Genomic DNA, 24,750 nt, shown 5'->3' with positions numbered 1-24,750 from the left:
AATTAAAATACAGTTTAATGGATCCTGATGATATACCTAAAGTCTTATTTTCCATGCAAAAATTAAGGTAATGGAACAGTGGAAATTAAAGCTAACCAAAATCAAATCCTAATGGGAGATTCTGGAGGCCAAAATGAGACGAAAATCAACAATGATTTCAACCTTCTTTTAAACTTAAAATCGTCTGAATGAATTCATTATAGATTCAAACTTTTGGAATGTAAAAAAGGAGGCAACAGAGAGTGTCAAAAGCATAATTGCCAACGCCACCCTATTCCTATCAATTCTTACAACACACACACAGCTATTTTTCACATTTCTGCTTCCCAACTTCACTTATTCGCTTGCCCTCGCCCTTCACCCCCGTTCCATTTGGTTCGTTCCTCCCCCAACAGCCCTTGCGACCACCGGGCAGGGTAGTTCCGTCGATTTAAGATTGTCGAAGTTATAAAGCTTCTCGGAGCATTCCCTCGGGTTGGCAAGTTTCGCCTACGAACTCGTCTCGTTCCCGTTTTGGGCTCCCCCCTTGGTCCCCTCGTCGGGGGGCCCAGTTTTTCCAGCAACGCGTCAAAGGAGTCATTTTCCCCGTTTCACGGCTCAAGTTTCTGCCGGTTTGCTTGCTCGTAAACGGGAGATAATGCTCGGTGTACGTTGCTCGGGCGCGAAAAGGCTTGCTGTATTATGCATGCCTTTGGGCGGGGATCGTGCCGGAAGTGCTGGGGAATCGTTGCGGTATCTTCGCGAGGTTCTAAAAGCGTTTTGGCCCGGTGCTTCTCAGCGACAGATCCGTTATTATCGAACACGAGAACTAATGGAAAATTGAACGGTAAAAAGACCACCGTAAGATGCAAAGTACTCTTTTCATCTCGATACACGGATAATCAATGCATTCACCAACTACTAGCTGAGAATTCCAACAGTTTATTTACTTGATTTGGTTATTCTGTCTTTGGTTAAAGTTGTTCGAAATGTTCTAAATAATTACCATTATAATTTATGATTAAAAACCAAGTACAAAAATGAATCTCATTCCACTGGTTTCCTATTCTGATAGAGATGCTATATCTTCCTATGCTATATTGTTTTTCCGTTCGATTGCAGTTCAGTTCCCTTGGAAAATTCATAGTCAAAGTATGTCTCTTCCAAAACATAGAAAATAAAGTGCAACGATTATTGGAAAGTGGTTCTGAGGATTTTATTTCCCATTCTATAATTCCTCGAGAATAATAATGGTCTAAATACAAGTACAAAATTACTTTAGCTTCACTTTAGTCGCTATTCTTACGATAAAAGCTATTTACCACAGGTAGAAAAGTAAGCCAGCGGTTATTTATTAAGTAGCATTCTCTACAACTCGTCATGAAATCTGACTGATGTTCCCAGTGAAAGTAATACAGGTTAAATGTATAGCAACCACTAGCTTCGTTCTCGAACATATTCCAGTTTTCAATATTTCTAACGAGCCTCTTGTGTTTTAAGTCCCTTCGCCAGTGATTTTCCTTCAGCTCGTTCGCCTTCTTTTTCCAGACATGGTAACTTCGAGGAGGGCTCACCGATCGGGAGTTAGGATGATGCAACTTTGTTCGCGCGAGGGTGTTCTGTGACAGCAATTACGGTGACATGAAGTGAACTAACGCTTCGTCTTTAAGAGGGGTCAGGAAATCCTGAAAGTTGCTGCGAAAAACCAAGACTGCATTTCGAAAAGTTCGTCGAATAACGAAGAGTGCAACTGTAAAGGTAAGTCGACTTTAAGTTCTCTTGAGCGTTGCTTAAAGTGGCCATGCACGTAACGACTTGTATAATAAAAAATGTAAGCTGAGTTACCGCAATTATATCAAATACGTATCATTTTCGACTGTTTTACGAGCCTACAAAGGTACATCTAAATCGAAATCCTTTAATAATAACACCGTTGCAAGAATTTGCAAGAATTTTTCTCATACGAATATTTTCTTTTTTTTTCAATTTATATCTATACAGGGTGTTCAGCTATCTCTAAAAAATTTTAATAGGAGATTCTAGAGGCCAAAATAAGACGAAAATGAAGAATACTAATTTGTTGATGGAGGCTTTGTTAAAAAGTTATTAACGTTCAAAGTTGTGGCTGTCGAACAGCAATTTGTCCATCTTCTCGATTTTTTTTCTCGAAAGTGCGTAGGAATTCGAAGATATGTCTGATGACCAAAAATGCTTGTAATGGACCCCTGTAACTAGCTATAATTTTTTCAGAATGATTTGAAATTTTTTAATTTCGTCTAAAAATTTCACAACTTCTCGATTTCTTTTCTCGAAAGTGGGTAGGATTTCAAGAATATGTTTAATAATCAAAAATGCTTCTAATTGACCTCTGCAACTAAATATAATTTTTTTAGTATGATTTGAAATTTTTCAATTTCGTCTAAAAATTTCACACCTTCTCGAATTTTTTTCTCGAAAGTGGGTAGGATTTCAAGAATACGTCTAATAATAAAAAATGCTTGTAATTTACCCCTGTAACTAAATATAATTTTTTTAGTATGATTTGAAATTTTGTAATTTCGTCTAAAAATTTCACACCTTCTCGAATTTTTTTCTCAAAACTGGGTAGAATATCGAAGGTATGTCTAATGACCAAAAATAATTATAAGTGACCCCTGTAACTAAATATAATTTTTTTAGTATGATTTGAAATTTTTCAATTTCGTCTAAAAATTGCAGTATTTACTCGATTTTTTTTCTCAAAAGTGTTTTCTTTGTAGTGTTGCACAAGTTGTTACGTGTATGGCAAAATCGTGTACAAGTCGATATGACTTGCAATTCGTCGTATGATTCATTATACACCGTAAATCGTAACACGCGTGTTCTCCGTTAATTGTTTTCGATTACTCCGTAAATTAAGCAAATCTGAAACGCCAATTATCGCGATACGTCGAAGAGAAAAATTTCCACGTGCATTCGACTGTCTCTTTTATGTTATATTCATCGATGGGTGATTTTTGCTGTGTCTTTCGGGCCATTGTGACCGCGGTCGTGTATTTATCACGGTTTCGGAGCCGATATCGACGTTTTTGGGAATTGATTCCCGGCGAGCCCGTCAGGAACCTTTTGATATCGGCGACCATGAATAATTTCTAGACAACGTTCATATTCCGATGCTCATGGCAAACATTCCTCGCTCCGATATTTGTACATAGCGGCTCTGTTTATACGCGGCAAGAGTTGACGAGCGGCAAAATATGAACGCAGCTAACAGTATCCACGTAATGAACAGCGACGGGGGCCCAAAATCGCATTGTAAACCGATACGAGATATTTCCAAAACGTGCCATAACTCAAGGCTATCCAAACTATTGCATTGGAAACTTATGAGAAATATTAATAACTTAGAAATAGAATACAAAAATACTTTCGACGTTTGGTTCAACATTGCACATCCTTTCAGGGTCAATAGAAATTTTATTCTGGAATACATGTAACCCTCCTACAACACGGATTCTTATAACACAGTTTCATTTTAATACGATAAGAAAATTCTACAGCACTGGGTAACATGATTTTTGCTTAACATATTTAAAAACTAAATTACGTGTTATGTATTAAATAAAAACATATTAATGCACCTGTAACTAAAATATCTTCCCTGTAAATGCATAATAAAAGTGTTTTTCGAGCAAATATCTAGTAAGCATCACGGTGTACGATTTTAAGTGACTATATACAGGGTGTTCGGCCACCCCTGGTAAAAATTTTAATGGCGGATTCTAGAGGCCAAAATAAGACAAAAATCAAGAATACCAATTTGTTGATGGAGGCTTCGTTAAAAAGTTATTAACGTTCAAAGTTGTGGCTGTCGAACGACAATTTAACCACCTTCTCGAATTTTTTTCTCGAAAATGGTTAGGATTTCAGGGGTATGTCTATTCACCAAAATTGATTGCAATTAACCCCCGCAATCGAGAATAATTTTTTTAGAACAATTTGAAAATTTTTTTCCCGTTGAAAAATTTCACCCATTCTCGAATTTTTTTCTCGAAAATGCGCAAGATTTCGGGGGTATGTCTATTCACCAAAAATGACTGTAATCGAACCCTACAACCGAAAATAATTTTGTCCACAACGATTTGCAATTTTTTAATTTTCTCGAATAATTTCACACCTTCTCTATTTTTTTTCTCGAAAATAGGTAGGATTTCGTGGATATGTGTAATGACCAAAAATGATTGTAATCGACCCCTGCAACCGAGAATATTTTTTTTATAACGATTTGGAAAATTTTTTTTTCGCGGAAAAAATTTCATCTATCCGAATTTTTTTCTCGAAAATGGGTAGGATTTCGATGGTATGTCTATTGACCAAAAATGATTGTAACCGACCCCCGCGGTTGAAAATAATTTTTTCGGAATGATTTGAAACTTTTTAATTTCGCCGAAAAATTTAGGCACCTATCCCCTTCGATTTTTCTTAGAAATTTGTTTTTCATTTTTAATACATTTGTTTGACACTCTACAGAAAAGTTGTCTAATACTTTTTTGTAGGTATCTATGAGCTCTACTTTAGAAAAAAGTTTCATTGAAATATGTTCACTATTGTAGGAGTTATGGCCGTTTGAAAATTGGACCATTTTTATGGGGTTTTTCTAACTTTACGGTGTGAAGGAACAACTTTTCGAATATTTTTGCGATTTGTACATATTCTCCACTAAAATACGCGTAGTTTGCTTTTTGAAAAATGAAAATCGTCCAATCCGTTCACGAGTTATGACATTAAATAAACATATCAATTGTATGGTCAGACATATTTTCGGTAAGGAATTTTTTCCTCGAAAATGGTTAGTAATTCGAGGGTGTGTCTATTGACCAAAAATGATTATAACCGGCCCCTGCAACTAAAAATATTTTTTTTAGAACGATTTGAAATTTTTTAATTTTGTCGAAAACTTTCACACCTTCTCGAATTTTTTCCTCGATAATGGTTAGAAATTCGAGGGTATGTCTATTGACCAAAATTGATTATAACTGACTCCCGCAACCGAAAATAATTTTTCCAGAACGATTTGAAATTTTTGAATTTAATTGTTAATAACTTTTTAACGAAGCTTCCATCAACAAATCGGTATTCTTGATTTTCGTCTTATTTTGGCCTCTACTATCGCTCATTAAAATTTTTGCTAGAGGTGGCCGAACACCCTGTATAACAAAATCGATCATACTGTAGAATATTTCTATTAAAATTGCATTAATCATCATCCACACAGAGGAAATTGCGAGCAAAAGCAAGTTTGATAAAAAAAAAATACAAATTTCGATTCCCCTTTAAAAGTAGCGTTTTAATTCCGACAATGCTCGTTACGGTTTTCCGTATTCAGATTGGAACGAATGCCTGAAAAGTTTGGAAATTTCTTCGTTGGATGCTTTATGAGAGCCCGTTAATTATATTAAGTAAAAGTTGCTCGTATTTCCTCAGCTTCCGTTCCCCTTCTCGCGAAACGCTTTGCAACTTCGTTAAGGAAGAGTCGTTCCCGCGGAATCTTATTCCACACGGTCGAACTTCCGTGCATCTTTCCTCAACTTCGTTTCTCGGTTTACTGGAGGTAGTTGTGCATTTTTAAAATTACTTCGATCCTCCGACGAATTTACTCTCGAGGCTCGGTACTTCGCGCGGAGATATTCAAAAGGGTCCTCGTCGACGGTGTTCGGAATAAATACAAATACCTTTGGCGCTGGTGCGATAAACCGTGCTGCAGGGGGTGATTCTTTTCACACTTTGGCGGCCGCGCACGCGCCAGGACGACGGAAGGAATGCATATGAAACGTCAAATGCACTCAGCACGGTCCATCAAAATGCAAATGTCTTTTATCCGCGCTGGTAATGTATGCGTCCGTCGAGAATCAGTATTCAGGTCGAGCGCGGCCGATCCGCCCCTTCGGTATCGAAGTACGCGAGCTAGTGTGGATACACTACGGGGTTAACCCTCCGAAAAAAACCACGATCCACCCTCTTGGCCAAATCTTTATTTTACGAGCGATCCGTCCGGATCGATGGCCCCTTCTCGATGACAGACCTCGCTGGGAGATTTCTCGAACGTACCGTAACCAATTTTAATTGATACGACCCCAAAAACCGAAGGATTCCTTTGATGCGTCAGCCAGGAGGCTATAAATCGACGAGGGGATTCTTCTATCGTTTCAATTTACATATTTCTTTTCTTCGCGGGCGACTGTCTATGGGAGCACATGTTGGCGTTGAGTTCAATTTAATCCTCTTTGTGAAATGATTTATTAAGGGGTTTTTTAAGATTCTTTTTGTAACTAAACAAGACATTTTTGCCATTTTATTGTTTATTCTTTATAAAATTAAGTGACATTAGATATTTTATTCTTCGTGGTAAATCGTTTGTTGAATCAGTTATTCCTCTATCGTCTCTAGGAAATTTCATACACCGTCTGTGTGTTTGCATGAAACACAGTTGGGTTCGTGGTCGTTCACCAGCAGAAATGGGTCACATCAACAAGTCACGCTGTGGTTTCAAGTGCCAATGACTTCTGTACGGAGTTAGTCGTATCAATGTTGCGTAACCTTCGAGCTGTTATTTAAAGCAAGAAGCTTACCGACATCATACTAACGTTCTATCAATAGCATGGAACTGATATGTATAATCTCTTACACATTCTAGCACTGATAAACATATTACACTGTTCCTTTTCCTTAACTTCTTTTTAGATTTTTTGAATTTTAACACGTTGACTGTCAGATCAAACTCAAATTGTCCTATCAAGATTATACACAGGGTATTAGAGGCCAAAATAAGACGAAAATCAAGAATTTCGTTAAAAAGTTATTAACAATGAAATTCAAAAATTTCAAATCGTCCTGGAAAAATTATTTTCAGTTGCAGGGGTCGATTACAATCATTTTTTGTCATTACACATACCCTCGAATTTCTAACCATTTTCGAGAAAAAAATTCCTTACCAATGATGTCTGATCATACGTTGATATGTTTCCCTGAAATTTCATGCGAATCTTTAAAATGCCATAACTTCTGAACGGATTGAAGGATTTTAATGTTCGAAGCGGCAAACAACGCGTATTTTGACGAAGAATATGTAGGAATTCTAATAGTAGTGAAAAACTTGTTTCTTCACCCCGTAAAGTTAGAAAAACCCCATAAAAATGGTCCAATATTCAAAAAGTCATAACTCCTACAATAGTGAATATATTTCAATGAAACTTTTTTCTGAAGTAGAGCTCATGGGCGCCTACAAAAAAGTATTAGACAACTTTTCTATAGGACGTCAAATGAAATTACTAAAAATGAAAAACAATTTATAAGAAAAATCGACAGTGTGTAGGTGTCTTAAATTTTCGGCGAAAAAAAAATTTTTCGAATCGTTCTAAAAAAATTATTTTCGGTTGCAGAGGTCAATTACAATAACTTTTGGTGAATAGGCCTATCCCCGAAATCCTACCCACTTTCTGGAAAAAAATTCGAGAAGGTGTGAAATTTTTCGACAAAATTAAAAAATTTCAAATCGTTATAAAAAAATTATTTTTGGTCGCAGCGGTCAATTATAATCAATTTTGGTCATTACACATATCCACGAAATTCCACCCATTTTCGAGAAAAAAATTCCTAATCGAAAATGTAATTTATGTTGCTCGAAAATTTCATGGGAATCTTTAAAATGCCATAACTTCTGAACGGATTGGACGATTTTAATGTTTCAAAAAGCAAACTACGCGTATTTTAGTGAAGAATATGTACGAATCGCAAAAATATTCGAAAAGTTGTTCCTTGACCCCGTAAAGTTAGAAAAACCCCATAATAATAGTTCAATTTTCAAACGGCCATAACTCCGACAATAGTGAACACATTTCAATGAAACTTTTTTCTGAAGTAGAGCTCATGGGCACCTACAAAAAAGTATTAGACAACTTTTCTATAGGGCCTCAAATGGAATTATTAAAAATGAAAAACAACTTTTAAGAAAAATCAACAGGGGGTAAAATGCCTAAATTTTTTGGCGAAAAGGAAATTTTCCAAATCGTTCTGAAAAAATTATGGTTACCTAGGGGGGTCAATTGCCATCAATTTTGGTGAATAGACATACCCCTGAAATCCTAACCATTTTCGAGAAAAAAATTCGAGAAGGTGGATAAATTGTCGTTCGACAGCCACAACTTTGAACGTTAATAACTTTTTAACAAAGCCTCGATTAACAAATTGGTATTCTTGATTTTCGTCTTATTTTGGCCTCTAGAATCCCCCAACAAAATTTTTCCCAGCGGTTTTCGTCACAATTTATTTAATTCATCATTTTCTGTTTACAAACCCTTTTTCCAAAAAGCTTCTTAATTCTGTACAAATTATAGTCACGTTTTATATTGATGCCATTTAGAAATAGTATGCATTATGTTTTAGTAACATTCTATTTTAGATTGCATAGCTTTTCCACCAATTATTCGGTAACTTTGTTCGTCGTATAAAGTAATACAGCGGTTCATTGCGTTTTTTGTTCATGAATTGTAAATTCACCGCGGAATAAAAGTATACACTTTCCTCGCTCCATTTCCGACTTTGCCGGCTTTATAATTTCTTACTGCCTGGTTTTTGTAATTCAGTCACAGTTGTTTACGCTTATTCTTGCCTCCTCCTGAACCGTCTCTCCCATTCCTCGCGATAACTACGTTCATCGCGAGATTACTTTTGCTCGTTGGTGTTGTGCGTTAAGTTTGTTAAATTTCGATTTTAAAAATACGTCTAGTTGAAAATATTTTTCAAATAATTTTTTTGCTCGTTGTTTTATAAATTATCGTGACAAGTTATTCTCCATCAAAATGTTTCAAAATTAATACCCGCCAACGTCGACGATGAATATGGAAAATAAATTCCCAATACAGCGACACAGATACGTGTACGTACACATGAAAAATAAACAATACATATTATTATCGGTCGGAATGAATTCCCGCGCAAACGGATTAAACGTTGGGGGGGGACAATTTAGATGTTATTGATCGGTAATCCGTTAATCCTGCAACACTGGGGGCGCACATAAAACCCCCCCGCTTTATTTTTAACTCGAACGGTCACAGTTTCTTCTCTTAGCTCGGTGAAATATGTTCTCAATAAATATCACTCTCCATAAATGCGGAAAATGTGTTTCTCAGGTCCTTTAACAGCACGCCGCGGCGCACGATGGTCGCGTAAATTCGCGCGAAATGAAATTTCCGTGCTCGCGTCTAAGTTCCTCCCCCCATCGATTTTTCCCCCCCTTTTTAACGAGGATCAGCCATTGAACGCGGGAACTGGCGTCCAATAATGAAGAAATAAATTGGCAAAAATGCGTGGTCGAAGCAAAAAGGCTAGAGAGAAAAAGGTGGGGAGAAACGAAGGCAAAAACTGGAAGTGAGCCACGCGAAACCGGCTGAAACTGAAAAAATGCGCGCCCTTTCGCCACGCCTGCAGAATCTCATTTAGGCTTTTCACCGGCGATCGGTTAAACAGCGCGATCGTTCGAGGCCCGTTCAATCGAACAAAATCGGGCATTTCGTTGGAAGTTCCGACGGCTGCGAGCGAAATACTTTCTCCCGCCATTCACTGCCCGAAACGATTGTTTCCGAATCAGTTTCATCGTAAATCGTAATCTGATGCGGGACACTGGCTCGAAATCGTAATTTTCCACGGATCCGTATCTAAATTGAAATCGTTATCGGCGCCGCTATTCGTCGGAAATTTGATTTAGACTTCCAATCGCCCGGCACTAATTACAATAACGTTTTCTTCGAACGCGGTTCCATTTAATTATTGACCAAATCGTTATAGATGTAACGGGTGGACAGGAAGTTCGAGAAATTCTTTAAACTTGTGATTCGTGATCACGTTCATTCCCAATCATGGCGATTTTTCACACTGGTTCGTGATCACTTTTCATTGTTGGGGAGCGTTCTTTTCATTTTTCACAAATTATTTCCTTAGACTATACAGGGTGTTCGGCCACCCCTGGTAAAAATTTTAATGGCGGATTCTAGAGGCCAAAATAAGAGAAAAATCAAGAATACCAATTTGTTGATGGAGGCTTCGTTAAAAAGTTATTAACGTTCAAAGTTGTGGCTGTCGAACGACAATTTATCCACCTTCTCGAATTTTTTTCTCGAAAATGGTTAGGATTTCAGGGGTATGTCTATTCACCAAAATTGATCGCAATTAACCCCCGCAATCGAGAATAATTTTTTTAGAACAATTTGAAAATTTTTTTTCCGTTGAAAAATTTCACCCATTCTCGAATTTTTTTCTCGAAAATCCGCAAGATTTCGGGGGTATGTCTATTCACCAAAAATGACTGTAATCGAACCCTACGACCGAAAATAATTTTGTCCACAACGATTTGCAATTTTTTAATTTTCTCGAATAATTTCACACCTTCTCTATTTTTTTTCTCGAAAGTGCGTACGATTTCGGAGGTATGTGTAATGATAAAAAATGATTGTAGTTGACCCCCGCAACCGAAAATAATTTTTCCAGAACGATTTGAAATCTTTGAATTTAATTGTTAATAACTTTTTAACGAAGCTTCCATCAACAAATTGGTATTCTTGATTTTTCTCTTATTTTGGCCTCTAGAATCCGCCATTAAAATTTTTACCAGTGGTGGCCGAACACCCTGTATATATACTATATTATAATATAGTCTAAAAGCAATGTTAATATAATTTTTTTATTAGGAGAAAGAAAAGGAAAAATTGAAAGAGATAAATAGATGCAAGTACAAGTTTTATTTCTCATTGTTTCAACATTCGTTTCATAAATATTAGTAAAATTATTCAATAATAAAGTAATGTATACGTAAAACTAACCTGTTTGTAATTATAAATTCAAACTTATATTTTTATAATATAAACATATACAAAATGTATAAAAACATTACTATGAATAATGTTAAAAATTAAATTCAAACTTATTTCTTTATGATATAAACATATACAAAGTGTCATATTAATGTATAAAAGCTTACTATGAATAATGTTAAAAATTGAATTTATATACCTGTTATTTGTGTAATAACTTTATGATTAATGTTATTGTAAAAGGAGTTTTAAGCAAAGTTTGATTATTTCTAATTATTTAATATTCCACAGCAAATATTTTTAAAAAGAAATACTTGAAAAGTTCGCCTCTGGGGGAAAGTCGTTTTCTCGCGCAAATACCAAGCACACACGTTTCCCCGAAAAACTGCGGATTGTTAGCACAAGGGAAATATGTACGTAAAATAATGCAGGCATAGAGAGAGCACGCGTAAAGCTTGATTCTCGCGGTACACAACTTTCTTCTCCTTTTTCTTTCGGTTCCGAGATCCATGCATTTCGCGGAATTCGACTTTTATTCTTACGAAAAGTTTGGGAACCTTTTAATCGTATTTTTGGGGCCAAGAAAAAGTGCATAAAATTTAGAATATTACAAGTTTAATAATTCTATATAAAGAGCAAATCTCTATTATTCGTAGCACACAATGATAGAGGAATATTTACAATGTTACTGTTCATGTTATATATGTGTGAAACAAAGCGCGAGGTAAACAATTAAATTACGCAATTTAGATGATTAATGAGCATTACTTAATAAGGTTTCATAAACGAAAACGAAGTGGAGTAATTGCCTGTTTCTGAAATATTTATTAAAAACAAACTCCGTTCCACGTGCACATTTAATCACTATAATTACACGATGCAATTTGCTTTGCAAAGATAATTCGTAATAACATGTCAATATTTTGTGGAGTAAGTGGCACAAAATCAAATCAGAATACATATAAAGCTAGAATATTATTTTTCAAGTTATTAGTAATATTGGTCCGATAGAATACGTTGGATATTATTAGGTCGTCCCATAAGTTCGTACCGTTCAATATTCTGAAATTGATGAAGATAGTAATCTAATAAAAAACATAAGAAATATAGACAATAATTTGTGGCATTGATCCCTGTGCACTAAATAATGCAACAGAATATAAAATGTAAGTTTTTTGAGTCTGATAAACCATAGATCGAAATTACAGGGGTAGCAAAGAGGGGGTGTTTTATAAACCTGTTTCGAAATTGTGGATCCGATAATAATAGAGTAATCCCCCCCCTATAACACGGTAGATTGGTGTCGTATGAGAATGCTCGATTGTTTTTTAATTATTTCAAGCTAGAATTCTAATTTTCGAGCTTCGAGACAATATCTCTCCCTTTCAAATTTGTATGAATCGTTGATGAAGTATATTTAAAATCTTAGAAATCCCCCAAACTGACAAATTTTGTTTTTTATTAAATTAAACATATTATCTTCGTCAATTTCGGAATATCGAACGGAACGACCATGCAAAGGGTCCAACAAGGTGTACATTCTTTATTAGTCAGTGTCGATGTTGGCGGGGCATATATCGATCGAATACCATTCTGACGACAGAGATTGCTATCGTCATCCCCGCTACGAATATTGCTGGTACGCACGTGTTCGTGTTCGTGTTCGTGTTCGTGTTCGTGTTCGAAGGGCCACCCGATATCAAGCCCTTGGATCCTTAAACAACTCGTGTTTTGTGTTCACCGTTGCTGAGGGGGTCCGCGTCTGTGGGCCCCCTTCTCGAACCCTGTTCCTTTCCTCATCCGCATCCGAGCTGATCAGCGACAACTGATAGCCGCGCCTCACGAAAGGGGTTTTAATTCCAAGCTGACTCAGCCACACGCATTTCTCCGGAAAGCAATAAAGTTAAGTGTAAACAGCAGACCCTTCGCCCGGGATGGGGTTACGCCTTTCTCTCGTGTCGTCTTCGTTGTCTGTTCCTCGTGTCTGAGAGTCTTCGTGCGTTAATCGCGACCTAACGGCTCCCCAGATTTAAAGATATTGCTACATACCTTGAAACTTTTAAATGTTGCTTGGAAAAAGTACTTTGAGAACGGCTCAACATTGATATCATTCTACACTCAAAAACTAAGAAAGATCTAAGATCATTAGATTTATTACAGCTAAGTTTGTAACAAATTACAATGAACTAAAAGACTATAATAGAATTAAAAGACATTTTCTTTTTTTTTAAAGAGATAGGAATTCAATGAATTTTGGAAAAATCGTTTCAATGGGAAATACTTCGATTTATACGAGAGAAAATAATTCGATATCAGTCGCGAATAATTTGCACATGATAAACACGGTTTTTTAAAGTAAACAGAACTATGTAACAGAGAACATGGAAATGGAATCGAGGAAAACGAAGATAGCGATTCAGTTGGTATTAATTCGATATGTAGAAACAGAGAATTTGTTCTAAATGAGAAACACGGAAGAAACGGTTTTCCACCCATGAAAAGCTGGTGAGATTAAAAGGGATGAAGGTTAGGAAACCGAAGAAACGAATAAGGAGAGGGAAGAAATGAAAGATCAAGAAAGAGAAGCTCATACATGGTTTCAAATGAGAAGCCACAGATGCGCCGAGTGATAAGGGATGATGGAAAGTGGTTCCTGAAAAGAGCCATCGTGCCAGAGCTATTTACAATAGCGAAGGTATGTAGTTGCAGCTGAAACTCTAAGACACCGCTACGTATAGCAAATAAATATTTTATCGACCCATGAAAGTCTATACAAATGTCTAAAAAACTGCTGTTCTACTTTGAGAAATGTAAAACTAATTTTTATGAAGTAAAAGTACCTTGCTCCAATTACAATACAAAAAACAAGTACTATAGAACGAAATCGTCCCTTAACACTTTACCGACCGGTAGCCTATTAATCGACTGTTTTACCGGCCAACGCTTACCGACCGATAGCCTATTAATCAACTGTTTTATCGGTCGGTAAGCGTTGGCCGGTAAAACAGTCGATTAATAGGCTATCGGTCGGTAATGTGTTAACAGACCAAAACCCCCCAGAAATGAATCTACAATTAACTTTTAATCAACACTGAAACGTAATACCGATGATCTTATGCAGTGTAACGGATTTGTCGATCACTTGTTAACGATCGCGAGATATCTAGGGAATAGCACGTATCTATATTTTCGACTGTCCAATCAGTATCAATCCTTCATGAATCAGCAATGAAGGAAGAGGGCGAGCCTGGAGGATTTGCTGGTTGGGGTAATTGAAAGCTGGCGTGAGCCTCAAGGCGCAGAACGTTTAATAGCCAAAGTTAGTCGCGTTTCTATGCAAATTAAATGCTTATAGCCATTGAGAGGTAGGCCTCGTGGAATGGCGACGATCGTAGCCGGTGCTCGTTCCCCCCCCTGTTGTTTATCTGGGGGGGGCTGGGAGGTCTTGGTCGACTCGTAACGCAAGTAGTTAGTGCCTGTGGGCTGCGACGAACGGCCAACGTGTGCGGAATAACGATAAGCTCCTAATGCCGGCGAACAGGGACCATATTTATGTGTCTCGCATGTACCACGTTTTTCTTCGTTCGCTATTACTACTGAAAGCGATCCGCCAGTTTCGGGGGCTGGGATATCGCTTTAGTATGCACGTCATAGTCTCCGAAGTGTCGAATAGAATATACCGAACTGGGATAAGCTCGCGGGCGGAAGCAAACCGTATGCGTAAAATACTTTATCAGCGTACTGGTTAATAGAAATAACTTTTATCTCGTACCAAAATTGTTCGATAATTGGCGACGAATAATTCTGTGAGTAAAGCTCTCAGTAGGTGTGAAAATAGTTTAATTTTGAAAACGATTGTACCTATGATAGACAATCACACGCAGCAATTAAAAATAGTATATGTCGTCAATGATCGTGAATCTTATTTTTTGATCTTAGAATCTTAGATTACACTACATTATGAAATATTAAAATTGTCTCAAGAAGGAAATTTTAGATGGTATTTTTTTATCGATTAATTCCTGAAAAATCTACTGAAAATGAAACAATTGTAGCAACAAGACAAATATAAAGAAAGATTTTTATAAATACAATACTACTGTCATTTGCTCCTAGAAAGAAATTGTTTTCATTTACTACAGTTATAAATTAATAAATTTACAATTTTGTTTGAAGCAAAAACAGTTAAAATCTTCTCACATAATTAATTTCCCTCTATATCGAATCATTTTCTCTCGTATAAATCGAAGTATTTCCCATTGAAACGATTTTTCCAAAATTCATTAAATTCCAATCTCTTTTAAAGAAAAAAAAAATGTCTTTTAATTCTATTATAGTCTTTTAGTTTATTATAATTTGTTACAAACTTGGCTGTAATATTTCACTACATTATGAATATGAATAGTGAAATATTAAAATTGTTCTCTAGAAGGAAATTTTAGATGGTATTTTTTTACCGATTAATTCCTGAAAAATCTATTGAAAATGAAACAATTGTAGCAACAAGACAAATATAAAGAAAGATTTTTATAAATACAATACTATTGTCATTTGCTCCTGGAAAGAAATTGTTTTCATTTACTACAGTTATAAATTAATAAATTTACAATTTTGTTTGAAGCAAAAACAGTTAAAATCTTCTCACATAATTAATTTCCCTCTATATCGAATCATTTTCTCTCGTATAAATCGAAGTATTTCCCATTGAAACGATTTTTCCAAAATTCATTAAATTCCAATCTCTTTTAAAGAAAAAAAAAATGTCTTTTAATTCTATTATAGTCTTTTAGTTTATTATAATTTGTTACAAACTTGGCTGTAATATTTCACTACATTATGAATATGAATAGTGAAATATTAAAATTGTTCTCTAGAAGGAAATTTTAGATGGTATTTTTTTACCGATTAATTCCTGAAAAATCTATTGAAAATGAAACAATTGTAGCAACAAGACAAATATAAAGAAAGATTTTTTTAAATACAATACTGCTGTCATTTGCTCCTAGAAAGAAATTGTTTTCATTTACTGCAGTTATAAATTAATAAATTTACAATTTTGTTTGAAGCAAAAACAGTTAAAATCTTCTCACATAATTAATTTCCCTCTATATCGAATTATTTTCTCTCGTATAAATCGAAGTGTTTCCCATTGAAACGATTTTTCCAAAATTCATTAAATTCCAATCTCTTTTAAAGAAAAAAAAAATGTCTTTTAATTCTATTATAGTCTTTTAGTTTATTATAATTTGTTACAAACTTGGCTGTAATATTTCACTACATTATGAATATGAATAGTGAAATATTAAAATTGTTCTCTAGAAGGAAATTTTAGATGGTATTTTTTTACCGATTAATTCCTGAAAAATCTATTGAAAATGAAACAATTGTAGCAACAAGACAAATATAAAGAAAGATTTTTTTAAATACAATACTGCTGTCATTTGCTCCTAGAAAGAAATTGTTTTCATTTACTGCAGTTATAAATTAATAAATTTACAATTTTGTTTGAAGCAAAAACAGTTAAAATCTTCTTAGATAATTAATTTCCCTCTATATATCGAATTATTACTCTATTTCAATACAGTAATTTAAATAAACGATCATTAGAAGATACTTTGTTCGAGCTAAAGAGAAAATAATGGAACTTTTCTTAGAAGACTTGAAAAATAGAAATAATAAAGTCCAAATAATCATTTGAAGATACTTCATTCGAGCTAAAGAGAAAATAATAGCACTTCTCTCTTAGAAGACTTGAAAAATGGAAATAATAAAGTCCAAATAATCATTTGAAGATACTTCATTCGAGCTAAAGAGAAAATAATAGCACTTCTCTCTTAGAAGACTTGAAAAATAGAAATAATAAAGTCCAAATAATCATTTGAAGATACTTCATTCGAGCTAAAGAGAAAATAATAGCACTTCTCTCTTAGAAGACTTGAAAAATAGAAATAATAAAGTCCAAATAATCATTTGAAGATACTTCATTCGAGCTAAAGAGAAAATAATAGCACTTCTCTCTTAGAAGACTTGAAAAATAGAAATAATAAAGTCCAAATAATCATTTGAAGATACTTCATTCGAGCTAAAGAGAAAATAATAGCACTTCTCTCTTAGAAGACTTGAAAAATAGAAATAATAAAGTCCAAATAATCATTTGAAGATACTTCATTCGAGCTAAAGAGAAAATAATGGAACTTTTCTTAGAAGACTTGAAAAATAGAAATAATAAAGTCCGAAATAATTTTCCAGCTTCAAACAAAATGTGTCCAAATTTGCTGGTTTGTAAGTACCTTGGTGGAAGTTACGATTGCATTTTTCTTTATTCCGTTTTTCCAAGATTCTCGCGAAAAAAGGAGCTTTCGACGTTGTTGCAATTTCGGTATGATCATCGAACTCTTTTCCGCGTAACCGCGCGTTCCTAGATCGCATCATGCAATTGAAAGGGGGGCAGAGGGCTGGGGGAGGAGCTTCTATAGCGTTCTGCGCGAGGGGGGGAAAAAGATCGCGATTTACATGTGCAATTTTCCGCGGTGCAACGGACGCACGTGCGCGGCGTTACGACATTCGGTTGCCTCGTGCACGCGTTCTGAAAGCGGATTCGTATGTGTGTGTGTGTGTGTGTGTGTGTTTTGCCAGCGTAATCGGTGTGCCCATTTCGCGTCGGCGATGTGCAATTGCCGTCTAGCTTTTCCGCGGAGATATAAAGCGCGCTCATTACCATTATTACGGGACGATAACGTTTCATTAATTCCCGCGAAATGATAGGCAATATCGGACGATAGCAAATAGAGCCGAACGGATTTTCTGAATGTTAAAACGCTCTCGCGGGTAATGGATTCCAAAGGGGGCAGAACGTTCTTCTTCACCTGGAAATGACACCCGAGAATACTCGAATTTTAGGGTGGAATCGCGGCGAGAACGCTTTCAGGGCACCCGTCAGCGCTGCTTTTAATTGCGCTCGCAAACATGCACGTCCGTTCTTCTACCGTTAATTAAATTACACCAAGTTCCCGGGAGTCAAAGGAAATATGCATAAATATGGACGCGGAACGAATTCGGTGTTATAATAATATATTAAACCTATCAACGCTACATCACCAGTCAAATGACCAATTCTTTTTCTATAATATTTTACGAGGCAACTTCGATTTTTTGCATTATGTGTAGGGAAAGTTGTAATGCTCACACGATCACGTGTTCTTTTTAATAGAAATATTTATTCACAAATATTGGATAATAAAAAGCAAGTTCCTTTTCCAGGAGTCAAAGGAAATATGCATAAATATGGACGCGGAACGAATTCGGTGTTATAATAATATATTAAACCTATCAACGCTTCGTCACCAGTCAAATGACCAATTCTTTTTCTATAATATTTTACGAGGCAACTTCGATTTTTTGCATTATGTGTAGGGAAAGTTGTAATATTCACACGATCACGTGTTCTTTCTGTAAAAAATATTTATTCACAAATACGTTCCTTCTTTTCGGGTTGGATGATAAAAAGACACATAAAGAGTTTAATATTATCGTATTGGAGGTCATCGTTCACGTTGTGTTCATTATATGCATATCAACCAGTGTAAATTGTAATTCGATACAGGCAGATTATACATATAATAACTAATATTCTCATAATATGCCAAGCAAATGATTGGAAATTAAAAGCTCAAGATATTTTAAACAATTCCAATTCCAAATTCCATGTTTCGAGTCACTGAACTCATCAATATTATTTACTAGCACTTTATTTTAAATTTGATTAATAGAATGACAGGAATGTATATTCTAATGGAAAGAAAAGCTGAAGTTTAGTGTAACCAACAGTATGATGAGTTTTAATCAAAATAGATGCAATTGGTATCGGTAAATCCAGTCTCTTAAATCTTGAATTTTAAATATGATAATTCTTCCAGACCTAACCCAGACCTAACTCAGATCTAATCCAGACCTAACCCAGACCTAACCCAGAGTTTACTCAGATCTAATCCAGACCTAACCCAGACCTAACCCAGAGTTTACTCAGATCTAATCCAGACCTAACCCAGAGTTTACTCAGATCTAATCCAGACCTAACCCAGACCTAACCCAGAGTTTACTCAGATCTAATCCAGACCTAACCCAGACCTAACCCAGAGTTTACTCAGATCTAATCCAGACCTAACCCAGACCTAACCCAGAGTTAACTCAGATCTAATCCAGACCTAACCTAGAGCTAACTCAAATCTAATCCAGACCTAACCCAGAGTTAACTCAGATCTAATCCAGACCTAACCCAGAGTTTACTCAGATCTAATCCAGACCTAACCCAGACCTAACCCAGAGTTAATTCAGATCTAATCCAGACCTAACCCAGACCTAAGCTAGACCTAAGCTAGACCTAAATTTAAATTATCTAGCAATTACTAGAATTTTCTTTTCGAGAATAAATATCAGTAAACCTCTATTATTTATTTTAAGAGGCAATAGTGGTCAAGTAAAGGAATTTTCAGATAATAAAATACCAAATTTTGTGAAATTGAATGTTCCATATTTAATATTAAGTAGAGTGCTTGGAAGAAAATAAATGCTCACAATGGGTCATTTAATTTTATGGAATTTATATGGCCTTGAGATGTATTTTGAAATAATTCTTATCTACATACATATATCCAATAATGAACAATTTTATATCAGCAATTTACCTAAAAGAGATTGTAATTTCTCTGCTCTAGATATTATTGGCGACTTCAAGACATTGATTTGGAAAATTTATTTTAGTTCAATAACTATTAGAACATTTGTCCTAGATCCATGAGCTACTTTTAAAACTAAATTCCTCAATTAACTTGTAAACCCCAAGAATTGAACATTTTCATAATTCCAGCCTAAACAGTATTCAATTACCGACCAAAATGTACGTTTAATTGTCACGAAGTGCCAACAAAGAGTAATATCATGACACTGTACTGTTTCTTCAAGTCTGTTTAAATGTTTCGACATTTCAAAGACTTCCTGAAATACCTGAAATTGAATTAATTTGTTATCCACGAACTTTGGTTAACCATAAACAACCTATAACGCGATTACACGCCTTCATCGCAATTTTCTTATAAATTTAAAAGAGGTCAGGAATATCTACTTGTTACGAACAGTCCATATTGAAGTCACTATTTCCAGAAAATGTGTTGCTATAAACAACGTGCAACGCAAAAGTTCTCAGGATTCCTCGAATAGCAATTCCGCGATAGAATTTCGGGCGTTTTCGTCGACCGGTTGGTAAACTGGGTTCGGAAATACGCGAACCGAGGTTTGGGGTTGTATTGATCGCAGCTGGCTGCGCGGGGTAGTGACTGAAACAGTAGGTAACCTCTAGTCAACGAAGTAACAAACAATATTTGGATAGTCTCGGACTTTGGATAATCCCATATCTATAATCGACCTAGCTCTCCCACGGGAGACGATAAAAACAAGTTTCTAAACCAGAAATGTTTGAACTAACCAAAGAAGAAACCCCAAACACGTACACGTGATTACCTACAACGATAACATCGAGGCGATAGGGCAAAAATAGGTATAAAAACCATGCTTCCTGACACGATAGAGCCTGGTGAAACGAACGACGTATATTAAATAATCAAAAACGATTCGACTCGCTCAGAATACGTTTTCGAGACGTCTCGTGATCGAATTAAAACTCGCGACAGACGGGAAACAGAGAGGAAAGAAACGTATGCGGAGAAATACGGTGCCAGTGAAAGATTACACGTTCCGTGATACCGACGAGGGTGGAAACGGGAAAGGCGGGGAGGCGCGATAACCCGCGATTACCAGAAAACGTGAGGGTAGCAAAGAATTGGATCGATGCTCATCGGTTAAGCCAATTAATCCGTGAACTTAGCGCAAGGTTGCCTCGTTGTTGCACAACAGCGATGAAAGGAACTACTTAGGCTAAACGTGGACGGGGAAACAAATGTAAACGATTCTGGTTGCTTAGTTTTCTACCCTCGTTGCATTTATACGAAGAATTAGCAAGTCGATGCAAAGATCATGAGAGGACTAAATATTCGTGGCGCTTTTTTACTAAATAATATATCTACATTTGCAGAAACTAATTTGTGTAATATTCCAGGTACGACAAAGATCAAATGGTCGTGTTTTCAAAGTAATTTATCCGATTACGTCGCGAAACGTCTTTCCTGCGCTCGAACGGCTCTGAGGACCTTTTAATCCAGCTTTTATCGCGATCGCGGGGTACGAATTCACCGCAACACGGTCCCCCTTTTTCCGATCTCACGGGGGTTACAGGTAATCGGTAAGCTTTACAACAACCGGGGCAGTTACTTTTACTGCGACACCGGTCAACGTACGGTTGATCGCGGCATTAGAGGAAGGTGGTTTAAACGAGCGTCGCCGGTTTGGGTGAAAGAGGAAGCAATGAAAGGTGTTACCGGTGCGCCACGACGTCGAAATAATGGCTCCTTTGAGACACGATTGCCTTTTCCCTTTAACGACGCCTACGTGTCAATGGGTCGGTCACGGCGCACCTGAGCCCGTCGCGATTACGGGAACCCCACGTGCGCATCTCTGTGCTTGGCAACGACGAACATGCACGTCCCTTCGGTAAGTACATGGACCAAACACGTATGTAGCTACACGACAACATCGATTCGTCCGGAAATAAAAAACACGGAGCTGGTTACGCGGCTCGAAACATCCGAACGAAGGAGAGCCAGAGGGGACGATTCGAGGAACAAAGTATTGATAGGATATCGACGTTAAGAATGCAAAAGAAGGTATCGCGCAGGTCTCGTGTATCGTACAGAATACATCCCTTACAAATTGAATTCGACTATCATAAAAGGTAGACCAACCCCTCTCGTTGCAAACGCGTAGATTCTTCGATGCTTCTTTTACTGATAATCTCTGGATATATCGGGTAACATACCTTCGCCATTTTGAGGGTACATCAGAAAATTCGTTATAAATTCACAGAAATCTATTTTTTTTAATATTAGAGGGGCTAGAAAGTCATATTGTTTCTTCAAATCTTGAACTTTGTCACCTACTCGACTTTACGACCTTGCTATATCTTGGCCCGTACTATACCTGCGCTACTCAATTATGTTTCGATTTCTAACTCCTCTAATACACTATCAAACATCATTAGAAGGAGTTTGTACTCAATTAGATGCATTTTTAAACGAAACTACGTTAACATAGCGTCGATGCATCCACAGAAAGGACATCATTCCCTGATTTCCTGAGAATGGCTCCAGCGTCGTCATTTTGCACTATTTTTGAATGAATATTTTTTTCTGAACACTTAACGACATGGTTAATAACATTGTTAATTATTCTCTTACTGTTCCAATCTATCGAAAAACAAAAAAAAACTTTATTTTAGGTTTTCACAGTGGTCCTGCCTCTATAGTTAAGTTTAAACTGCCCAGATATCTAAATCCTGACATCCTTGCAATGCTCGACTCGAAATTCATCGAATTCTAGCTCCGTGGACAAAATCCGTTTTGTGAGAGTTAGCGACTTTTACCGCGCCGGAAGGGCAATTACGACAAACGAATCTCCCGCTACTATTAAATTCTACCGTTACCCCGGTAACGGACTATACGGTTCGCGCTTAAACCACGGAACAAGGCGTGCAACAACGAGCGCAACGACGCCGTTAAATAAAGAAAGAAACGGCGAGAGAGAGAGAGAGAATCTACGTGGCGTATAATGGCGAACAGAAGTTTCGCGGGCCGTTCTGGCGGCGTGTCCTCTCCCAGGAATAAATATTAAATCTGTACCTCGAGGGTATTCGAGTCTGCCCCCCCCCCTCCCTCCCTCCCCCCGGTTTCCCCGGCGATTCTTCTTCCTGCTCCTTCTGGCGCCGTAGGAGAAGAAAAAACGTACCCGCTCATATGCAAAAAAGCAGAACAGTGTCTGGGATAACGGGAGAACATTAAAGTGGGCAGGGCAGAGCCGCTACGCGGAATGAATATTTAAAGGAAACCTCGGTTCCCTGCCTGCACCGTGCAAAGACCGTAGGACGTCGTGGTCTGCACGTGAGGTGGATGGCGCAGGTAGAGAAGGCGTTGGAAGAAGGCGGTCGGTGCTGTGTGGCTACAATTTTCATGTTCACCGGGACTACGCGAGCTCAAACTCGAAGCTTCTCCGTCTCTTCGTGGCTAGCGAAGAACACGTACACGTACACGTTCCCCCGTTAATCGACCAAGTTCCCAAGAAGCAGTCTGAAAAAGTTCCGGGTCGAATCAGCCCCGTGTCTTCGGGTCCTCCACCCTTATCGAACTTCGAGACTGTGATATATGTAAAAGCATTTCCACCGGTCGGCGTACGCGACTATAAAGAACGAAGGGTGCGTGAAAGTTATCGCAGCACGTCACGGATATTTCTGACTTGCCCCGGTTTTCGTCTGTTACACGCAGAAGCGTGACAAAGCGTAACGTATGGCGATGGAGGCGAAATGTGCTTTCGAATTTAGAGAAATACACGCATTATGCGTTGATACGACGTTACAAACAGAGTATTTTGCTCGATACGACGCACAGCGCCCTAGTAGGACAATAGAAGACCAAATATTTGTGTATAACATGGTCAACTTTGTTCCAAAATTGTCAATATGTCAATTTCTGGGTTAGGTCCGGGTTAGGTCTAGCTTTATTAGCAACCCTTTTATCAAATTTATTCAATAAGATTTATAAATGATTTTGTTTTCTAACTTGTATCGATGGTTCTCGATTTATGCACTCAACTTTTTATAATAGTTAAGAATAGCTGAGCAATCGGATAGTATTTGAATAATACTCGAATTTTATTTAAAAAAATCTCCTAATTTCACTATCCTTTAGTCGTCATTTGAAATGTTCTTGTCTGGGTTAGGTTTGGGTTAGGTCTAGCTTAAGTCTAGCTTAGATCTGGGTTAGGTCTGGATTAGATCTAGATTAGGTATGGGTTAGGTCTGGGTTAGGTCTGGATTAGATCTAGATTAGGTATGGGTTAGGTCTGGGTTAGGTCTGGATTAGATCTAGATTAGGTATGGGTTAGGTCTGGGTTAGGTCTGGGTTAGGTAAATATTCTACTTCAAATATTACATAAAGATTCATTTTATAACAAGAAAAAAATATTTCTTTCATAATATGAAAGAAATATTATCTGTGTATTAGGAAAAAATATTCTATTTCTAATATTGCATAAAGATTCATTTAATATTCAGAAAAACATATTTCTCGCGTAACATGAACTAGATATTTCCTGCATATTTTAAACAAATATTTCTTACTTAATATAAAATAAATATTGCATATATATTTGAATATTAAAAAACGATATCTTTAATATTAAAAAAAGATTGAATGTCTTTTTAATATTACATGAATGTGTACACAATATTTTGTGCTACCAGGGAAGTTAATGAACAACTTTGCACGAATAAATCAACAGATACAATGATTTCGTAGATGGGAAATTTGACAAAAGAGATTGTAAACTCGTGGTTCCAGAGACCAGGAAATGAAATTACCTGCCCCGCCATTATTGCTCGCTAATATTCTCCGATGTTTTATTTCAGCGCTTCGCCTTGTTAACTTTCCAGGTACTCTTTCGCGGCGCTGCAAAATAAATGATCGAAGACGAAAGTTTAGCACGCGAAAGGCGTCGTCGTCGAGGACGAAGTCTCGAGGAGGTCGGGGGGGCGGGGGGGGCGTGCAACGATACGTCGACAGACTTCTTTTCCGGCTAGGATTAGAGTGCCCCGGCTATACTTCAAACGCGAGTGCAATTAAGTTGTTGAGACGCGGGCTTCTAAATTAACTTATTAAACGCGAAACCACCACCTTATGCCCAACTTTAATGCCCGCGTTACACCGTAAATAACATTCCCTACTGCACTTTACAGTCGCTTATCTATTCCAGTACCAACGCGAAT

At 36.9% G+C, this 24,750-nt stretch overlaps 1 protein-coding gene across 2 annotated transcripts in view; it reads left to right on the top strand.

The window, feature by feature from the left end:
• The window catches only part of LOC122402895 (semaphorin-2A), a 680,389-nt gene that overhangs the window by 125,106 nt on the left and 530,533 nt on the right, over positions 1–24,750 (top strand). For both annotated transcript variants that reach the window (XM_043406053.1, XM_043406054.1), the window contains one exon: positions 1,528–1,737. The gene's annotated coding sequence lies outside the window, so the exon portion shown is untranslated. The remainder of the gene's footprint in view (positions 1–1,527; positions 1,738–24,750) is intronic.

Source organism: Colletes gigas, unplaced genomic scaffold, assembly GCF_013123115.1.
Source record: "Colletes gigas isolate AHSC1104 unplaced genomic scaffold, ASM1312311v1 Colletes_gigas_Sc00041, whole genome shotgun sequence".
Taxonomy (NCBI): Eukaryota; Metazoa; Arthropoda; class Insecta; order Hymenoptera; family Colletidae; genus Colletes; species Colletes gigas.
The sequence above is the reverse complement of the archived record's forward strand: the minus strand, read 5'-3'. Positions and strand labels throughout refer to the sequence as shown.